Here is an 18542-nt window from a genome sequence, read left to right as displayed (position 1 = left end):
ATGTCAGATGCCCTTCACCAATCCTTAGGCCAATGTCTCTGTCTTTTGATCGTCTGAAACTTGTTCTCTAACAGATTCTTTGGAAAGGGCTATGGATGGCAATGATATTCCCCGATTTCTGGCATGTTGAGAGTTTTTGGCCTCTTTACCTTAAAGTCAGTTTTAAATACATTAATTATTATATTATTAATACATGATTTTATTTTCTTCTGGAATAATGTCTTGCTGTCAAAAAGTCTGATGAGAAGTTAATTTCCTTATCATAAAGATCAACACTCATTCATCTTCAGTAACTTTTTCTAGTGTTTATTTTGGTGTTGGTCATTCTGGGATGGTGTTTTTATTTTTTATTTTATTTTTATTTTTACTTTTTAAAAAGATTTTATTTATTTATTTGACAGAGAGAGATCACAAGTAGGCAGAGAGGCAGGGGGAAGCAGGCTCCCTGCTGAGCAGAGAGTCCGATGAGGGGCTCCATCCGAGGACCCTGGGATCATGATCTGAGCCGAAGGCAGAGGCTTTAACACACTGAGCCAACCAGGTGTCCCCTGGGTTGGTGTTTTTAGCTACTCTGCGGGCTTTTTCAGTATGCTATTTACACGACTTTTTCCTCTTTCTTGAATAGTTTTTGAAATAAAGTTCTTAGTGTTTGCTCTGGTTTTCTCCTTATCTTGTGTTGGATCTACTTTGCCTATTGTCCATATTTGTTAAGTACTTTCATATACTCTTTATTTTTCTTCATTCCTTTTTTTTTTTCTTCATTCCTTTTTAATTAATTAATTTTTAGAGAGAGAGAGAGAGAGAGAGTGGGGGGAGGAGTGGAAGGAGCAGGAGAGGGAATCCTCAAGCAAACTCCCTGCTGAATGCAGAGCCTGATGCAGGGCTCAATCTCAGGACCCTGAAATCATGACCTGAGCCAAATCAAGAGTCAGACACTCAACTGACTGAGCCACCTGGATACCTCTTTTCTTTTTTATTTTAAAATTTCCTTTTAAAACATTTTCTATTTCTCTTAAGGCATTAGCTATTGTATTTATTCATTTTAATTTTCTCTTTATTTCCAAATTTTGAAATGATGTTTTCCTCTCTATATAGTTTTTCCAGAGTTCTGGTATTTCATTTCTGAGTTTTTCTTAGTTTTGATGTATGTTGTTCTTTTATGGCTTGTATCCTTTAAAAACTTATTTTATTTTATTTTATTAAATAGAAGGTTAGAAGTTTTACACATGCCTTCTGGTGGGTGTTCATTCTTTATAGAGGCTTTTTTCAGGTTCTTTATCTCTTTTTCCTTATAATAGCTTCATGTCGGATTTAATCTTGATATTTTTATGTTGTCGATTTGAAAAATCAATTCTGCTGAACTTTTAGAAGGAGGCATGGTTGACAGTGTTGCTTCTAATTTTTATCTTCTGTTGTTTTCATGTAATGTTCCTGACTCTCACTTTTAACTGGACTGTCTCTTCCCTTTTTCTCTATCCACCTCAATTTTGATTCATTTTCCAGAAGCTTCTCCTCAGTGGGGAGGCCTGTCTGAAAGGAAGCCCCACCTTAATGGCTTCAGGAATTCACAGGAGCTTGCCTTCTCCAGACCCATTAGTCCTTACCAAAAGCCTCTTGTACTCACTCACTATTGGATGGGGCAAAACCCTTCTGGTTTCAGCTGCTGTTCTCAAGTTGTCCCACCGCGCTCTCCTTTGCATACGTGTTGGGTATTGGGGAATTTTCCAACTCTCAAGTCCAGCAGACACCCTTTTGCTTCAATCTGCTTCCTCCTGCATAGGTGTTGAGACCACACAGACAGTTGATGATCTTGTATTTGTCACCGAGTTTTATTTAAACGTCCATGACAATTTGGTTTTGCGGTCTCATCCCTTTGTCTTTTTACATGAGAATTCAGAGGGATTAAGGAACTAGGCCCCTGCCTCCATCTTTCTAGAATTCCCTCTACACATACTCTTTTTTGAGACTTTTCCTAGCACAATTGAAAAAAACAATCTCATGCAGCTGTACATGATTGGTTGGGGTTAAGTCACACGTTGCAGAAGAGGCTGGGAAAGTAGTTGCTGACTTCCATCTGGGGACGTCAAACTTGTAAGATTGCAAATGCCCTAACACAGGAAGGATGTTGAAAATGCATGAACTATACCCATCACGGATCTCCATGCTAAAGCCTGGCTTTTACACAGATAAGCCAGGCTGATGCCTTTGCAATGTCATTTCAAGGGCTTCAAAGGTCTCAACAGCCTGAAATATTTATCATAATGACTTGCCAGAATTGAGGGGCATTAGAGTTACTTTTAAGATAAAGATATTGTTTATTAAAGACTCCAAATTTCATTTTAACCATAAAATTCTGACACGCTGCAGTTTTAGTTTGATTTATCTGATCAGAGAACTGGACAACTGGTTGTTTTATCTCACAAACCAGTCATTTGAATGACTGATTTTTCTGGATTCATTTAATCATCATGAACTGGCAGTGTGTGTGCGTAGAGCTTTTGATTCAAGAGCTCAGCAGAAGCACCCCAAATTTACTGTTGAGCCATTTGGATATGTTTATAGAGTGAGAAGAATACTTGTTGCTACCTTCCTTAGTGTGTTATGTATTATGCTGTCGAGCACCATTTTTTGTGGTATGACTACAGTTCAATTGATTTTGACCCTTTTCTGGCATATCCCAACTTGTTTACCTTCTTTCATGGCTGCAACAGAGGATGCATGCTTTGGAGGAAACTCTTACAGCTTGTAAACCAAGGCATTTGGGGAAAAAACAAAACAAAACAAGTCAGCTTTAAAATCTTTAAATGTCTGCCCTTTAATTAAATAATATAGTTTCTTAGCAAAATATTAGCAAGCTGAATTCAACAATACATTAAAGGATCATACACCATGATCAAGTGGGGTTTATTCCGGGGATTCAGGGATGATTCAATATTTGCAAATCAGTCAATGTGATACATCACATAAACAAAATGGAGGACAAAAATCTATGATCATCTCAATAGATTCAGAAAAAGCATTTTACAAAACTCAACACCAATTTTTTAAAAAGATCTATTTACTTTAGAGAGAGAGAGAGAGTGAGTGGGAAGAATAGCAGAGGAAGAGAGAGAGAATCTCAAGCATATTCCATGTCCAGTGTAGAGCCCAATGTGGGATTTGATATTATGACCCTGAGATCATGACTTGAGCCAAAATAAAGAGCCAGACACTCAACTGACTGAGCCACCCAGGTGCCTGTCTCCATCAATTTATGATAAAACTCTTAATAAAGCAAGTATAGAGGGAACATACCTCAATATAATAAAGACCATATATGATAAGTCCACAGCTAACATTATACTCAATGAAAGCTTTCCTTGTGCAAGACAAGGATGCCCACTCCTATCACTTTTATTCATAGTATTGGAAGTCTTAGCCAAAGCAATTAGACAAGAAAAAGAAATAAAAGTCATCCAAATGAGAAAGGAAGGAATAAAACTATCACTATTTGCAAATGTCATTATATTATATACAAAAAAATCCTAAATATTCCATAAAAAACTGTTGAAACTAATAAATTCAGTGAAGTTACAGGATACAAAATCAATAAACCAAATCTCTTGCATTTCTACAGAGTAGAAATGAACTATCAGGAAGAGAAATTAAGAAAACAATCCCATTTACAATTGCATCAGAAGGAATAACATATGTAGGAAAAATTTAACCAAGAGGGTAAAAGGCTTGTATATTGAAAACTATAAGACATTATTGAAAGAAACTGAAGAAGACACAAATACATGGAAAGATATTCCACGGTCATGGTTGGAAGAATTAATATTGTTAAAATGTTCCATACTACCTGAAGCAATATATACAGGTTCAGTGAAATCTCTATAAAAATTCCAGTGGCATTTCTTCAAAGAAATAGAAGAAGCAATTCCCAAATATGTACAGAACCATAAAAGATTCTGAATAGCCAAAGCAATCTTGAAAAAGAAGAACAAAACTGGAACTATCATGCTTTCTGATTTCTAACTACATTGCAAAACTATAGCATTTAAACAGTGTGATACTGGCATAGAAACAGACACATAGATCAATGGAATAGAACAGAGAGCCCAGAACTAAGCCCACACATATATGGCCAATTAACTTACAACAAAGAAGCCCAAAGAAGGCCAGTTAATTTACAGCTATGGGGAAAAGACAGTCTCTTTAATAGTGTTGGGAAAATTGGGACAGCTGCTTGCAAGAGAATGTATAGTGGGTTAGTATGTAATCCACACTCTTACACCACCTACACAAAATTAACTGAAAATTGTTAAAGGTTTGAAAGCAAGGCCCAAATCCATATAATTCCTAGAAGAAAACATAGACAATTAAACTCCTTGACATAGTTCTAGGCAATGATTTTTTGAATCTAACACCAAAAGTAAAAGCAACAAAAGCAGAAGTCCACAGGTGGGACTGTATCAGACTGGAAGCCTTCTGCACAGTAAAGAAAACCATTGGCAAAATGAAAAGGCAACATACTGAATGAGAGAAAATATTTGTGACTTGTATATCTCATAAAGGGCAAATAACCTAAATAAATAAATAAATAAATAAATAAAAGAACTCATGCAACCCCCTGACAAAAAGCCAATCTGATTAAAGAGTGGGTGGAAGATCTAAATAAACATTTTCCCAAAGAAGAATACAGACGGCCAGTAGGCTATGAAAAGATGCTCAGCATCACGAATTATGAGGGAAATGCAAATCAACCACAGTGAGAGATATCGCCACACATCTCTCAGAATAGCTAGAATCAGAAAGTCTAGAATAATCACAAATGCTGGAGGGGGTATGGAATAAAGGGAACCCTTGTGAACCGTTGGTGGGAAGGTAAATTGGGGCAGACACTATGAAAAACAGTATGGAGCTTCCTCAAAAAATTAAAAATAGAACTACCATATGATCCAAAAATTCCACCATTGGGTATTTATCCAAAGAAAAGGAAAATGCTGACTCCAAAAGGTATATGCTCCCCCCATGTTCACTGCAGCCTTACTTAGAGTAGCCAAGATGTGCAAACAGCCTAAGTATCCATTTGTTTAAAGATTTATTTATTTACTTTAGCGAATAGGAGAGGTGCAGAAGGAGTGAGATAGTCTCAAGCAAACTCCCCGCTGAGCACGGAGCCCAATGCAGGGCTCCATCTCATGACTCTGAGATCATGACCTAAGCTGAAATCAAGAGTCAGACTGAGCCACCCAGGCGGCCCCCCCCACCCCAGCCCAAGTGTCCATTGATTAATGAATTGATAAAACAATTTGTGGCATATCTATATGTAATGAAATGTTATTCAGCCATAAAACAAAGCTGGAATCTTGTGACAACATTTGTGACAACATGGATAGACCTTAAGGGCATTATGCTAAGTGAAATAACTCACACAGAAAAAGACAAATACCATATATCTCTCTTTTATGTGGAATCTAGAAAAAAATATGTCTGTAGAAACTAAGCTCATAGATTAACGGAGAACAGATGAGTGGTTGTCAGAGGCACAAGATTGGGGTGGGAGAAATGGGTGAACTGGTTTTGTTTTGTTTTAGTTTTAGTTTATTTTTTTATTTTTTTTAAAGATTTTATTTATTTATCAGAGAGAGAGAAGGGGAGAGCGTGAGCACAGGCAGACAGAATGGCAGGCAGAGAGGCAGAGGGAGAAGCAGGCTCCCTGCTGAGCAAGGAGCCCGATGTGGTACTGGATCCCAGGACTCTGGGATCATGACCTGAGCCGAAGGCAGCTGCTTAACCAACTGAGCCACCCAGGCGTCCCTGTCTTAGTTTTAGTTTAAATTGAATAATGAAAAAGATCCATATACGGCTCAACCCTGCAATTCTGGTCCTGGGTATGGACTCTAGAGGAATTCTTACAGGTTACACCAGAAGACAACATCATTCTTTATTCTTACTATCAGTAAGAAAGGGATGAGTCAATTGTGGTGTACTCATAATGAAATACCGAAGAAAGGTTAAAAATGAATTAATGAAAGTTACGTATAACAGCATGGATAAAATTTAGCAACATCATTGTGAGTGAAGAAGCAACCTGCAGAAGAATGTATATGGTAGGATAGATTTAAAGCCCACAAAGTAGGTATGTATGAGACATTGTTAAATGGATACAGTTGGGAGAGTCATGGGGGTAGATTCCATGGGGAGTGAGAAGCACTAACTTTAGAGTAATGGTTACTCAGAGGTAGGAAAGGAAATGGGATTAGGAAAAGAAACACGGAGGGAGGACTTTGGACTTATTTCTTAAGCCACAGTGGGGAGTACCATTGAAACAGGAAGCTGGAAGGCAGAAGCTTGAAGAGGTGGAGAGAATCTGTGTTCAGGAAGGGAAGAAGGTGCAAGCCAGTTAGCATATCATGGGTCGCACTCCCTCAAGAGGATTATACAAAAATACGACTTATTGACATGAAGAACTGTTAGGAACATACCAAGTAAGAATTAAAAGTACAAAACAGAATTATTATTTTATTTAATTTATTTATTTATGTACTTTTAAAAGATTTTATTTATTTATTTGACAGAGATCACAAGTAGACAGAGAGGCAAGCAGAGAGAGAGGAGGAAGCAGGCTCCCCGCCGAGCAGAGAGCCCGATGCGGGGCTGGATCCCAGGACCCTGGGATCACGACCTGAGCCGAAGGCAGAAGCTTTAACCCACTGAGCCACCCAGGCGCCCCTATTTTATTTTATTTTTTAATAAATCTTTTTTTAAAGGAATTTATTTATTCATGAGAGACAGAGAGAGAGAGAGAGAGGCAGAAGAAGATGGAGAAGCAGACTCTCCGCTGAGCAGGGCACCTGATACGGGGGTCAATTTCAGGATCCTGGGATCATGACCTGAGCTGAAGGAAGACACCTAACTGACTGAGCCACCCAGGCGCCCCTATAAACTTCTTATACAATAAATTCTTGAAGATTTTTAAAGAAAACTCATTCCTTCAGAAAAACCTCCCTTATCCACTGCTGTTCCCTTGCTGTACCACTATGGGGATCCGAAAGCCTGGAATGTGACATGATTTTCGGTGGCTTAATGCTGATTGAAAGTGTCTTGTTTCCACAAGAATATGTTTATTTTAACATATATTACAAAAACAAATTAGCTTCAACAAATGGTGCTGAAGCAACTGAACATCCACATACAAAAAAGAAAGAAAAAGAAAGAAAGAAAGAAAAAATGAATGTAGACACAGACTTCATCTTATACCCTTTCCCCAAAATGAACCCTAAATGGATCACAGACTAAATGTGAAATGGGAAACTATAAAACTCCTGGAAGTTCCCAGGAGAAAAATATATTAGCACATCAAACTCAGGGTTCAGTTAATACTCAAATTTAGAAAACTGGGATTCCTGCCGGGCAGGGGAAGACCATCTTTTTAATCAATAGGGTTGGGTCTGCAAGATATCTACGCAGAAAAAATGTAATTTACATCCCCGCTTTGCCATACAAAAAAAATCCCAAGTGTTAAAGACAAGACAATAAAACTTCTAGATGATAAACATAAACAAACCTAAAACAACACCGTTCTTTTTCATTCTCTAGCTGCAATGGCCCAGGTCCCACGGGAGTTAAATCAGCAGAAGGGGATAATTCGCGGTGGACGGCACCTGACTGCTCTTCTCGGTAAACGGGCTCCTCATTTCTGTCTCAGCCAAGGGTTCCTGGTAGAATATGTTATTTATAGCATGACATACAAGGACCTGGCAATACAGTGTGGGCGATGAAACATGGCAAAAGGAGGTGTCTCCTCGGGGAGGGAAGCTTCCCTGAACATTGCCTTGTTTCCTGTTTTTGCAGCTATATTTGCAAAGAGTGTCTGAAGCGTATCATTTAATGAGGCCCTTGTCTGAAAACTTTTTTTCCCCCAGACCAGCCAGGACTACCACTGGCTACTTTCTAAGGAGCTGTTGGGTAACTGCCCGAGGAAGCCTGCTGACTAGAGACCACTGTTACATCTGAGGGCAAATGGAACCGAGCAAGAGTGTGAAAAATCCTACTAGGGCAAATGACCAAAATACATAAAAGAACTGAGCGCTGACTGGGTCAGGTGTGTCTCACACACATAGTTGACGTTGAATCCCCCAAGCACATAGCGCAGTGAGTGCTATTATCTTTGCTGTAGAGAGGGGGGGTTTTAAAGTTCAGAGAGATTAAACTGTCCAAGTTCATGGGTGTGTAGTCTGTGCAGTTGCTTGGACTTATGAAATGCCTGTGTCTCTTTTTATTGGGCCCATGGCTGCCCTCCACTCCCCTAGTGCTCACCAAGCTCCGGGCAGCTCTGCTGTGTTTCCTGGATCCGTAGGAGGAGTGACTACAGGTGGAGGAAGGCAGTGGAAGGAGCTTTGCTCCTGGGGCTGGCTTTACCCCCTCTCCTTTCTTCTGTCTGTTCTTCCCTTCCTCTCCCATTCTGCTAGCCTTCATGGTACAAGTGTCCTTCTCAGTTCCAAATGCTTCAGCAAGTTGTTTTCTTTTTCTTTTTTAAAAATATTTTGTTTATGTATTTGTCAGAGAGAGAGAGAGAGAGAGAGAGAGAGAGACCACACAAGCTGGGGGAGACAAGACAGAGGGGGAAGCAGGCTCCCCACTGAGCAGGGAGCCCGATGCAGGACTCGATCCCAGGACCCTGGGATCATGACCTGAGCAGAAGGCGGATGCTTAACCCACTGAGCCACCCAGGTGCCCCCAGACTGACTTTGATGAGGCCAGACTCACCCCACTCCCATCAACATTTTGAGTTCCGGCTGGACTAGGTGGCATTTCGGGGATGAATCTCCAGCTTCTCTGTCTGGTCCGTGACTGCCTTCCGATGGTTATTCTGGACACCAGCCAGACAGGGGCAGCTAGAGTCCGGCAGGCACTTCAAGCCCTCCTCACTCTCATGGAGTACCTTTCTGTTCACAGTCATGATCACTGGCTGGGGTGCCTGGCTGACTCAGTCAGTTAACAATCTGCCTTTGGCTCAGGTCATGATCTCCAGGTCGTGGGATCAAGCCCTGCATCAGGCTTCCTGCTCATTGGGGAGCCTGCTTGTCCCTCTGCTGCCCCCCTGCTTGTGCTCAATCTCTTTCTCTCTCTCTGATAAATAATATATAAAATCTTAAAAAAAAAAAAAAAAAAAAGAAGTCACCTCTGGGCTAAACACCCTAGCTGAGTGTCTTGAAGTTGTCACCAGCTCTTTCCCTTTTCGTATTCTCGATGCCACTAAATCCTATAGGTTTTTGTTTTCTGCCAGAAAAGGCCTATCCCCTTAACTACTGCCCTGGTGTGTTCCTCGGTTCTCTCTCCGGGAGTTTAGAGCTGCGCTAACTGGGCACACACACACACTCACCCTCTCTGTGTTTCAGTTAGTAACACTCTCATAGTCATATTTATGAAGTTTAATTGGTGTGTTAAAAAGGGGGGACCTTTATCATCTTATCTTTATTTTTAATTGAGGTAAAATTGACATGTGATATTATATTAGTTTCAGGTGTACAACATAACGAGTCAATATTGTCTACACCTGGAATGATTGCTGTAATTACTCTAGTTAATATCTGTCACCTGGCACAGGGCGACTGGTCTCTTTACCTTATCATTGGCCCCTTCCAGACCAGTTTCCACATTGCCGCAGAGAGTTACCTAATGATAAAACCATCCCGATCATGCGCTGTCACAGGCTCCCTGGTGGCCATCGGATAAAGTCCAAACCCCTCTCACGGTCTGGCCCCCTTGTGTCTTCTCAATTTCATCTTTTGTTTCTCTCCTGTACTTCATGCACCAGCTGCTCTGGGCTCTCTGTTCTCCAAAAAAACCACGACCCTTTGTGACTCTTCTTGCAAATGCTGTTTCTGCCTGCAATTCTTCACCCCGCCCTTCCCCATCCTCTTCGTGGTACCTGCATTCTCTACACTGTGGCTCCAGTGTCGCTGGTGCTAGTAAGTCTTCCCAGACTCCAGCTACTCCTTTCCCGATCTCTCTCTTCTTATTCACACCTTATCACGCTATATTGGGAGCATTTGGCCATGCATTGGCCTGTCAGTAGTAGGAAGGCAGGAGCAATATTTATTCCTCTTTGTATCCCAGGGACAAGCCCAATGCCAGGCATGTAGGAGGGAATGAGACATACTGTGTGTGTGGGAATAAACCTTGAGTGATGATATTATCTTTGTTTATTTTTTTTCAAGGAAAGAGAGAGAGAGAGAAAGAACAAGTGGGGAGAGGGTCAGAGGGAGAAGGAGAGAGAAAATCTCAAGCGGGCTCCAGACTCAGCATGGAGCCTGATGTGGGGGCTGATGTCACAACCCTGAGATCGTGACCTGAGCTGAAATCAAGAGTCGAACACTTAACCGATTGAGCCACCCAGGCGCCCCAATGTACTGTTTTAAAAAACTATTTTGATTTTTGACTTTTTAAACAGATAATTGACATGGTATGTGTTACTTTTGATTTAGAAAAAAGTACTACCAATAAATGTGTTTTACAAACTATTTTTAAATGGTGTATACTTAATAAGCTATAAAATGTGCAGGTCTGAAATGTTTAGGTTGATACATTAGACCGTTGGTATACACCTGTGTAACCACCTCCCCAACCAAGACAGAATATTTCTGTCACCTCAGAAAGAGTCTTCATGTCTTCTTTCCAGTCAAAGAAAGACCCATTGCCTTTAAGGATGACCCACTTTGTGATTTTTATCATCACGGGTTAAGTTTGCCTGTTCTAGAAGTTCATATAAAAGAAATCATACAGTATGAATTCTTCAGTAGCTGCCTTCGCCCTCATATCATAATGTTTTTGAGATTGACCCACTTAGCAATGGATTGTTCCTTTCGTGGCTCAGAAGTATTCCAATACAGGACAATTCATACAACCATTCTCTAAGTATGAGTGAGTGACCTTGAAAATCTGAGAGACATTATAGCGTCCTGTGACCTTGGAGGGTGGTATCTGTGAGAGCAGAATATTGGGCTCTTATCAGGGATCCACAAGGTCTAGGTGTTACTTATGGTACATGACACCAGACTGATCCTTTCTCTTTGTTGTTTCGTTCTCTCTATTGCCATTGGACTGATGGTTGACCCATCTTTCTGCTAACTTTGTGCCTGCCTGTGGCATTTCTGTTGCTGATTTTGGGTTCTGTGTTGCAGTGGAACATAGATAAACCAACTGTCTTGGAATCATTTCTAAGGAAGGGTCTGGCGGGAGTTCTCTCATGCGGGACTGTGATACTGATTTTGGCTTCCCTGAGGTCTTTTATTTCCCTCCATATTTCTAGCTTCTCAGTTATGTTCCAGATGGTGGAGTTGCTCCTGGCTTGTACTCTCTCGGCAAAGTTTGGGTCTCTGGGCTCCAGATTTCTCTGTGCTCTAACCATAGGATCTTGTGCTCTCTGTCTGGCTTGCATCTCTATGTACTAGTCCCAGCCTGTATGCTTATAATGAACGGCCTATGACCCTCTTGCTTAGAATGCTCAACACTGACCCCAACCTCTTACCTGCAACTTGTATGTGTGTCTCTGAGCCCAGCTTTGTGTCATGGACCCTGACCTCAGCTTTGCCTTCATTGCTTATCATATTACATAGACCCGCTTGCCATTGACACCTTTCACATAGAAACTACAGAGGTGCCAGGTTATGAACACTGGGAACAGCCAAGGGCACCCTTATTCACTTATTCATCACACCTGCCTGTTGTCCCTCTTAATACTGCATTGACTATACACTCACACTGAATCCTTAAACTCTCATTACAGAGCTTTGAAGCCGGTGATACTGTCCCTGTCTTAGGATGAACATAGGAATGAGTACAGAAAAATGAAATAACCACAAAGGACTCCCCCTACCCCTGCCGACCACACACAAAGATTATGCTTTCCATAATAGGTTCCCGGCCTCATATGATTTAACAGGGTGATCCACAATTCCGATTTGCCCAGGACTCTCCCAAGTTGTTTTTTTTTTTTTTTTTTTTAAGATTTTATTTATTTATGGGTCAGAGCACAAGTAGGGGGAATGGCAGGCAGAGCAGAAGGAGATGCAGACTCTCCACTGAGCAAGGAGCCTGATGTGGGACTTGATCCCAGGACGCTGGGATCATGACCTGAGCTGAAGGCAGTTGCTTAACTGACTGAGCCACCCAGGCATTCCCTCTCCCAAGTTTTAACACTGGAATTCCTGCATCCTGGGTGCTCCACGGTTGTAGGCCCATCAGGAGAGTTGCTTTATCTAATACTTAATCAGAAGGACCTGTTGCCTTTCATTTACCTGACAATGTCTTAATCTCCAAGAGCATTTATTAACCCAAAGGAGATAAACTTTTAGAGATAGTTTTGATAGAGCGTGCCAATCTCCAGTATTCGCTAACTGCACATCTGTTTCTTCAGTCCTCCAGTGTTTGGTAGAGGCTAGAATGAGGACACACACACAGGGCTTACCTCCCTGGAGGAGAGCAGGGATTTGCATACTCTGGATTGAACACACTGTCAGATCACTAATGCTCAGACACTCTGTTCCTGGACTGTATAAAATCACACAGTGATGCACTATGGGAGGGGACATTGACCCTGCCTCCTGCCACTCAAGGGCTGCCAGCTTACAGGAACTCTTCATTCTGGAAAAGCTCTTAGAAGAAAACAAAAACAAGGAGAAGGAACGCTCTCAGCCCTTCTCATACGGGAGTGCATGTCATGGACAGTGGAGGAGGTGGCATCCTGACTCAGGGACAGTGGGGATTTATAGCTCTTTGTTTTGCGTTTTTATGACCTTGGGAGAAGGACATTGTTATGTCACTGAGATTTAGGCTGTTTGCAATAAAATAATTTATTCTCAGCAAATATCTGAGATTCGGGGGGGGGGGGATTTTTGAAAGATTTATTTATTTGAGAGAGAGAGAGTGAGCACACAGAGGGAGAGGGAGAAGTAGGCTCCCTACTGAGCAAGGAGCCTGATGCTGGACTGGATCCCAGGACCCCCGTGCTCACTTCGGCAGAACATATATTAAAATTGGAATGATGGGGGCACCTGGGTTGCTCAGTGGTTAAAGCCTCTGCCTTCGGCTCGGGTCATGATCCAGGGTCCTGGTTCGAGCCCCGCATCAGGCTCTCTGCTCCGCAAGGATCCTGCTTTCTCCTCTCTCTCTTTGCCTGCCTCTCTGCCTACTTGTGATCTCTGTCTGTCAAATAAATAAATAAAAATCTTAAAAAAAATTGAAAAGATGTAGAGAAGATTAGCATGGCCCCGGTAAATGGATGCCAGGACCCTGGGATCATGGCCTGAACTGAAGGCAGGTGCTTAACCCATGGAGCCATCCTCATGCCCTCAGAGAAAACTTTTAAAAACAAATCTGAACTGTTGTGATCTGGCAAGCTGTGGAGCAAAGTCAGGCTTACATCCAGGTGGAAATGGCTGAGGCTGGGGAAATGGGCTATAAAGATATGAAAATTAGAATCCCTTTCTAGACAGAAAGGGATTTGTTCTCCAAAGAGTGTTAGAGACCAATGTCTGAGAGGAGAGTAAGTTCAGTGTGGGCTCAAGGCTTTGGGGGGGAAGTTACCTAAATGAGGTACAGAAGGAAAAGTAATATATGAATGGAGGTAACTGGGCAGGAAAGTGAAATACACCTTGGATGACGTGCACAGGTGCACATTTCTGTCTTCCAAGGCCATGTGCTTTTCTCTCTATGAGGGGCCTCTCGTGTTGGGACTTTGCCCCAACAAAGTGTCATAGAAAGCACTAAATATATATGTTTTTAACTGAACCAGAGAAATTCTTCACTTCTGTTAAGGACTCCGGAGTTCTGCAGGCCTGGTCTTGAATTCTAGCTCTGCCATTAGCAGTTTTGTGTCCCCAGGTGAGGTGTGGAACCCCCAACACCCAGCTTCCTCCACTGTACCATGGGGTGACACCTGCCTTGCCTATCTCCAGGTTTGCGGTGAGGGTTAAACATGAGGATGTACACAAAAGTGCTTTGAAAGTGGTGGACTTCTGTGCACGTGGGGTAGCAAGAGGTTTTGGACTGAATTATGTTCGACAATTCAGATGTTGAAGCCCTAACCTCCAGTGTGACTGTATTGGGACATACGTCCTTTAAGGAGGTCATCAACATCAGATGGGGTCATCAGGGTGGGCCCTAATTCCATAGGACTAGTGTCCTTATAAGAAGAGGGAGAGCCGTCAGAGACCTCTCTCCCACTCTGCACGAGCATGAAGAAAAGCCTTGGGAAGCACAGAGCGAGAAGGTGACCGTCTGCAAGCCAGGAAGAGAGCCCTCATGGGAAACCAACCCCGCTGACGCCTTGCTGTTTGCCTTCCAGAACTGCAGAAAAAAGGAATGTCTGTTGTGTAAGTTATCTGGCTGGTCTGCGGTATTTTGTTACAGCAGCCGTAGCAGACCAATACAGAAGAAAATCAAGGTTTCCATGGCAGTATGCAATTTAGAGAACGCTTTCTTGGGCATCTTCTTGTTTCACATTTTTATTTTTTGTTGAAGGAGTAAAAACACTCCCAAGCAGTGTGAGGACATTGGTTTTAATTAAGTGCATGCGTTTGTTTGTGTCATCAAATGTAGAGAATAAGCTTGGGTCTTGTCTTCCTGCTGCTTTGCATTCTGGAAGCAGGTGGGAATGTCTGACAGTTCAGTAGAACGGCTACAAGTGCAGAACAATAGGTATTCCTTGGAAAAAACTTCTTGCACTTCTCATACTAAACTTCCCCCTCCTTTCTCCCTATATGTTGTTATAGCCTTTTGGGCCAATATAAACTTTTTTTTCCCTCCCAGCTGTGATAAGTGGTATACAATGCTGGTGGAAGATGAGAGGTTACAATTTTGTGGAAAGGATTCGAAGAAACACGAATGCTCTCCTTCCTTCCTGCATCCCTGACTTCTTGGAGCAGTGAGTCATGGACACAATGGCTATGGTAGGCTTTTAGTTTGTTATTCTTAGGGGTTGATATGGCTTTATCTGTCCTTCTGCCTCTCCTCTTTGCTCTCTGCTAACCGCTTTTCTCTCCCAGCCCCACACCAACACCCCCGCCTCTCCCCAGTAATTTTAACAATTGGCGTCAAGAGGGACTGTCTCCTGTTTTCTTAACCTGGAAAGGCCTTGAGAAGACATGAGGAGAGCATCCCCTTTGTCCTGGAGGTAGTCTCTACTAGGTATTCAAGCCCTTTGGCTTCTACCAGCACTGCTGGGGTTATTAATTCAGTGGTGGAAAATGAGCCCTCTTCTGTTTTTTTCTCTTTCCATTATGAAATATGTTAATCTGGACGAGCTGGGGTAAGATCTCACCCTCTTTTGAGCATCGACCTGTCACCTATCTAGAGTGATTTTTTAAAAAAAAGATTTTGTTTATTTATTTGACAGGGAGAGAGAGAGAGAGAGAGAGAGAGAGAGAGAGAGAGAGAGAGAAAGAGAGAGCACACAAGCAGGGGGAGTAGCAGACAGAGGGAGAGGGAGAAGCATGCTCCCCGCTGAGCAGGGAGCCCAACTAAGGACTGGATCCCTAGACCCTGGGATCATGACCTGAGCTGAAGGCAGATGCTTAACCACTGAGCCACCCAGGAGCCCCGAAAGAGGTATTTTCTTCATGTTTTCACATCCAACCTGATAGGAAGTAAAATAGTTTTGGGTTTAGGAAGTCAAATGCATAAATGATATACATATGTGAATATATACATCTTTATATCCATATTTTTATATAGATATATCTTTATATCTATATAGATCTTTATAATTCTATATCTATATTTATATATCCTTATATATATTTACATTGACACGGATGGAACTGGAAGGGATTTTGTTAGGTGAAATATATCCACAGAGAAAGATGATTACCATCTAGTTTCACTCATATGTGGAACATAAGGAATGGTGCAGAGGACCATAGGGGAAGGGAGGGAAAGCTGAATGGGAGGAAATAAGAGAGGGAGACAAACCATAAGAGACTCTTAACTCTGGAAAACAAACTGAGAGCTGCAGAAAGGGAGGTGGGTTGGGGGATGGGGTAATGGGGGGAGGAGCACTGGGTGTTATACGCAACTAATGCATCATCGCACACTACACCTGACACTCGTGATGTCCTATACGTTGGCGAATTGAGTTTAAATGAAAAAATTTTGATCAAAGACAACCACCCTCTTCAAGCTCTGTGGAAGTGAGCTTCTCTTCCGGTAAGGAAGGACCGCGTTCTTAGGCCCAAGCATGATATTCCATTTACACATCCAGGAACAAAATCTGTTATTTCCTGACTTATTCCACAAGAGTTTGTGGAGCCTATTAGGGAAAATTCTTCCTCAATCCTAAGTTTTTTTTTTCTCTTCGTACTTAGAATCAAATAAGTATATCCTATTTCTTTGACTTAAAATTCTATAAACTGTGCAGGCATTTGGAGAGTAGCGTGTAGTAGATGCTTGGTAAGTGTTTTCTGGAATGAAACAGATGTATTCCAGGTACGTTTGACAACCACTGGCGTATCAGCTACTCTCTCCCCCTAAAACTCCAGGCAGAGTGTGGGGTGGGAGACTTTACTTCCGTGTGTTGTTTTAGATTTTGAAGTGTGGTTGCTGTCATACTTGCCAGGGAGAAGCAGAACTCTTGTCCATGCTTTGCCCACAGCGTGGACTGTGTTTATGGTCCAAGCAGCAGCTGACTTTCCTCCTGGACTTGCTGGAGATTGACAGGTCCTGTCTGGCTGAGGGTGGGGAGGTTCTGGGAGGCCCAGCTCCTAAGAGGGTCCCTTCTTTACCCTGACAAGATAGTCTAGAAGCCAGCAGGAGGGGATGAGGAGCAAACACTAACCCTGGGCTTGCTGGGGAGAAGGAGCAGGGGAGACCCTTCCCCACACCTGCTGCCCCCCTCCCCGGGCACTGGGCACTGGGCTTGTTCTCCATGCAACCCTGATGCTGGGTGCAGCCCTGCTCCTTTACGATCTTAATCCACAGGGCATATTCTTATCTGACACAGTCTTCCTGTGTGACCCTAACCCACACAATAGTCCCAGCACAACATCAATCTCTTGCTAACACATCCACTCATCTAGGAGGGACTCCTGGTAGCCTCTGGCAGTTACCATAGGAGCAGAGTTCTGTGATGAAGCTGCCTTCCTCAGGGAGGAGAGCATATGTCTCCACTCATTGCCCTTCTCTGTGCTGCCAAGTGGGCTGCTCGGGGTCAGCAGAGACCCTGAGGCTCTCGACACACACACTTATGGCATGGACCCCTTTCTTGACCCCTTTGCAAACAGAACAGGAAATCCATGTGTGGTGACGTTGAGGGGTCCATGGTCTCCAATGAGTTTCTGTGGCATTGAATCTGGTTTCTTTTTCTTTTTCACATTTGATATTAATATATTTTCTTATTGTGAGCCCCATTCCTCCAGTGGGCGGAACGGTCGCCCAACTCTTGGAAAAACAACCTTCTGACACTGACTGTATCTGTGATGGGGGTACATGGAGGCCCACATCTTGGGCAACCTTGAGCTTGGCACCCTGAAGACGCTTGGTTGAGCTGGGTGGGCCCAGAGCAGATTTTTAAGAATGTTTTCCTTGCTTTTTCACATACTTGCTTTTCTACCAACTGCCTTTGATTAGCTCTCTGGAATCTGGGTGAGTTAGCTGTGTGGAGAAGCTCTGCTCGAAGGAGATTTTGCCTTTTTCTTTCCACACATTTTAGACCTAAGTGGGCACAGCTCTGTGGCCCAGAAGAAGGGTCGAAACTCCTGGGGTTCTAAGGCCTTTTTTTTTTTTTTTTTACGATCTCTCCAGGACTTTATTCTTCCGACTGATGTTCCCTCTTCTACTTCTTCACTTTCCAGAAGGCAGCCCATGGACCCAGAGTGCACATGTATATATTTTTGTGATTGCTTGAGAGTAATTGTTGGTGTTTAAAATACTCTCTTGACCTTGATGCACTGGTTTGCCAGCAAATTTTATTGTGTAAGCTGAAGCAGAAACAAAACAAAACAAAACAAAAAACCCATGTCTACATTCTACTTCTCCGTGATACTTAGCACACTGTGCTATTTATATGTCAAATACCACTAATGGTGGCCTAAAGAAGAGATGATAGGACTCTTGGGGGAGGTGGGATAGATATTATTCTCAGTGCATTATACAATACTTCATGGCCTGGATCAGACTCAGGTCTCCCTTTGCCTGTCATTCCCTGAGACCTTGCTGTCCTATTACGTTCCAGCGGCATAAGAAGAAGAAGGCAAATTCTTTGCCCTCAAGAAGCTTGGGGAAGAGGCTGAGAAGTGAATCGTTATATGCAACGTGATGATTATTACTATACAGATTTGGACCATATTTGGGGAAACTGCACAGAGGCACGGAGAGTGTTTGGGAAGCAGGACAAATGCGGGGTTGAGCTGAATCGAGACCAGGGTTTGTTCATCCTTGGAGCTGTTGACATTCTGGACGAGATCATTCTTTGTTGTCCTGCGCAGAGTGGAATATGGAGTGTGGCCTCTGTACTAGGTGACTGTGATCACAACCCTTTTCTCTCCAGGTTGTATGAA

Source organism: Mustela nigripes, chromosome 5 (genome assembly GCF_022355385.1).
Source record: "Mustela nigripes isolate SB6536 chromosome 5, MUSNIG.SB6536, whole genome shotgun sequence".
NCBI lineage: Eukaryota > Metazoa > Chordata > Mammalia > Carnivora > Mustelidae > Mustela > Mustela nigripes.
Note: the sequence above shows the minus strand (reverse complement) of the source record.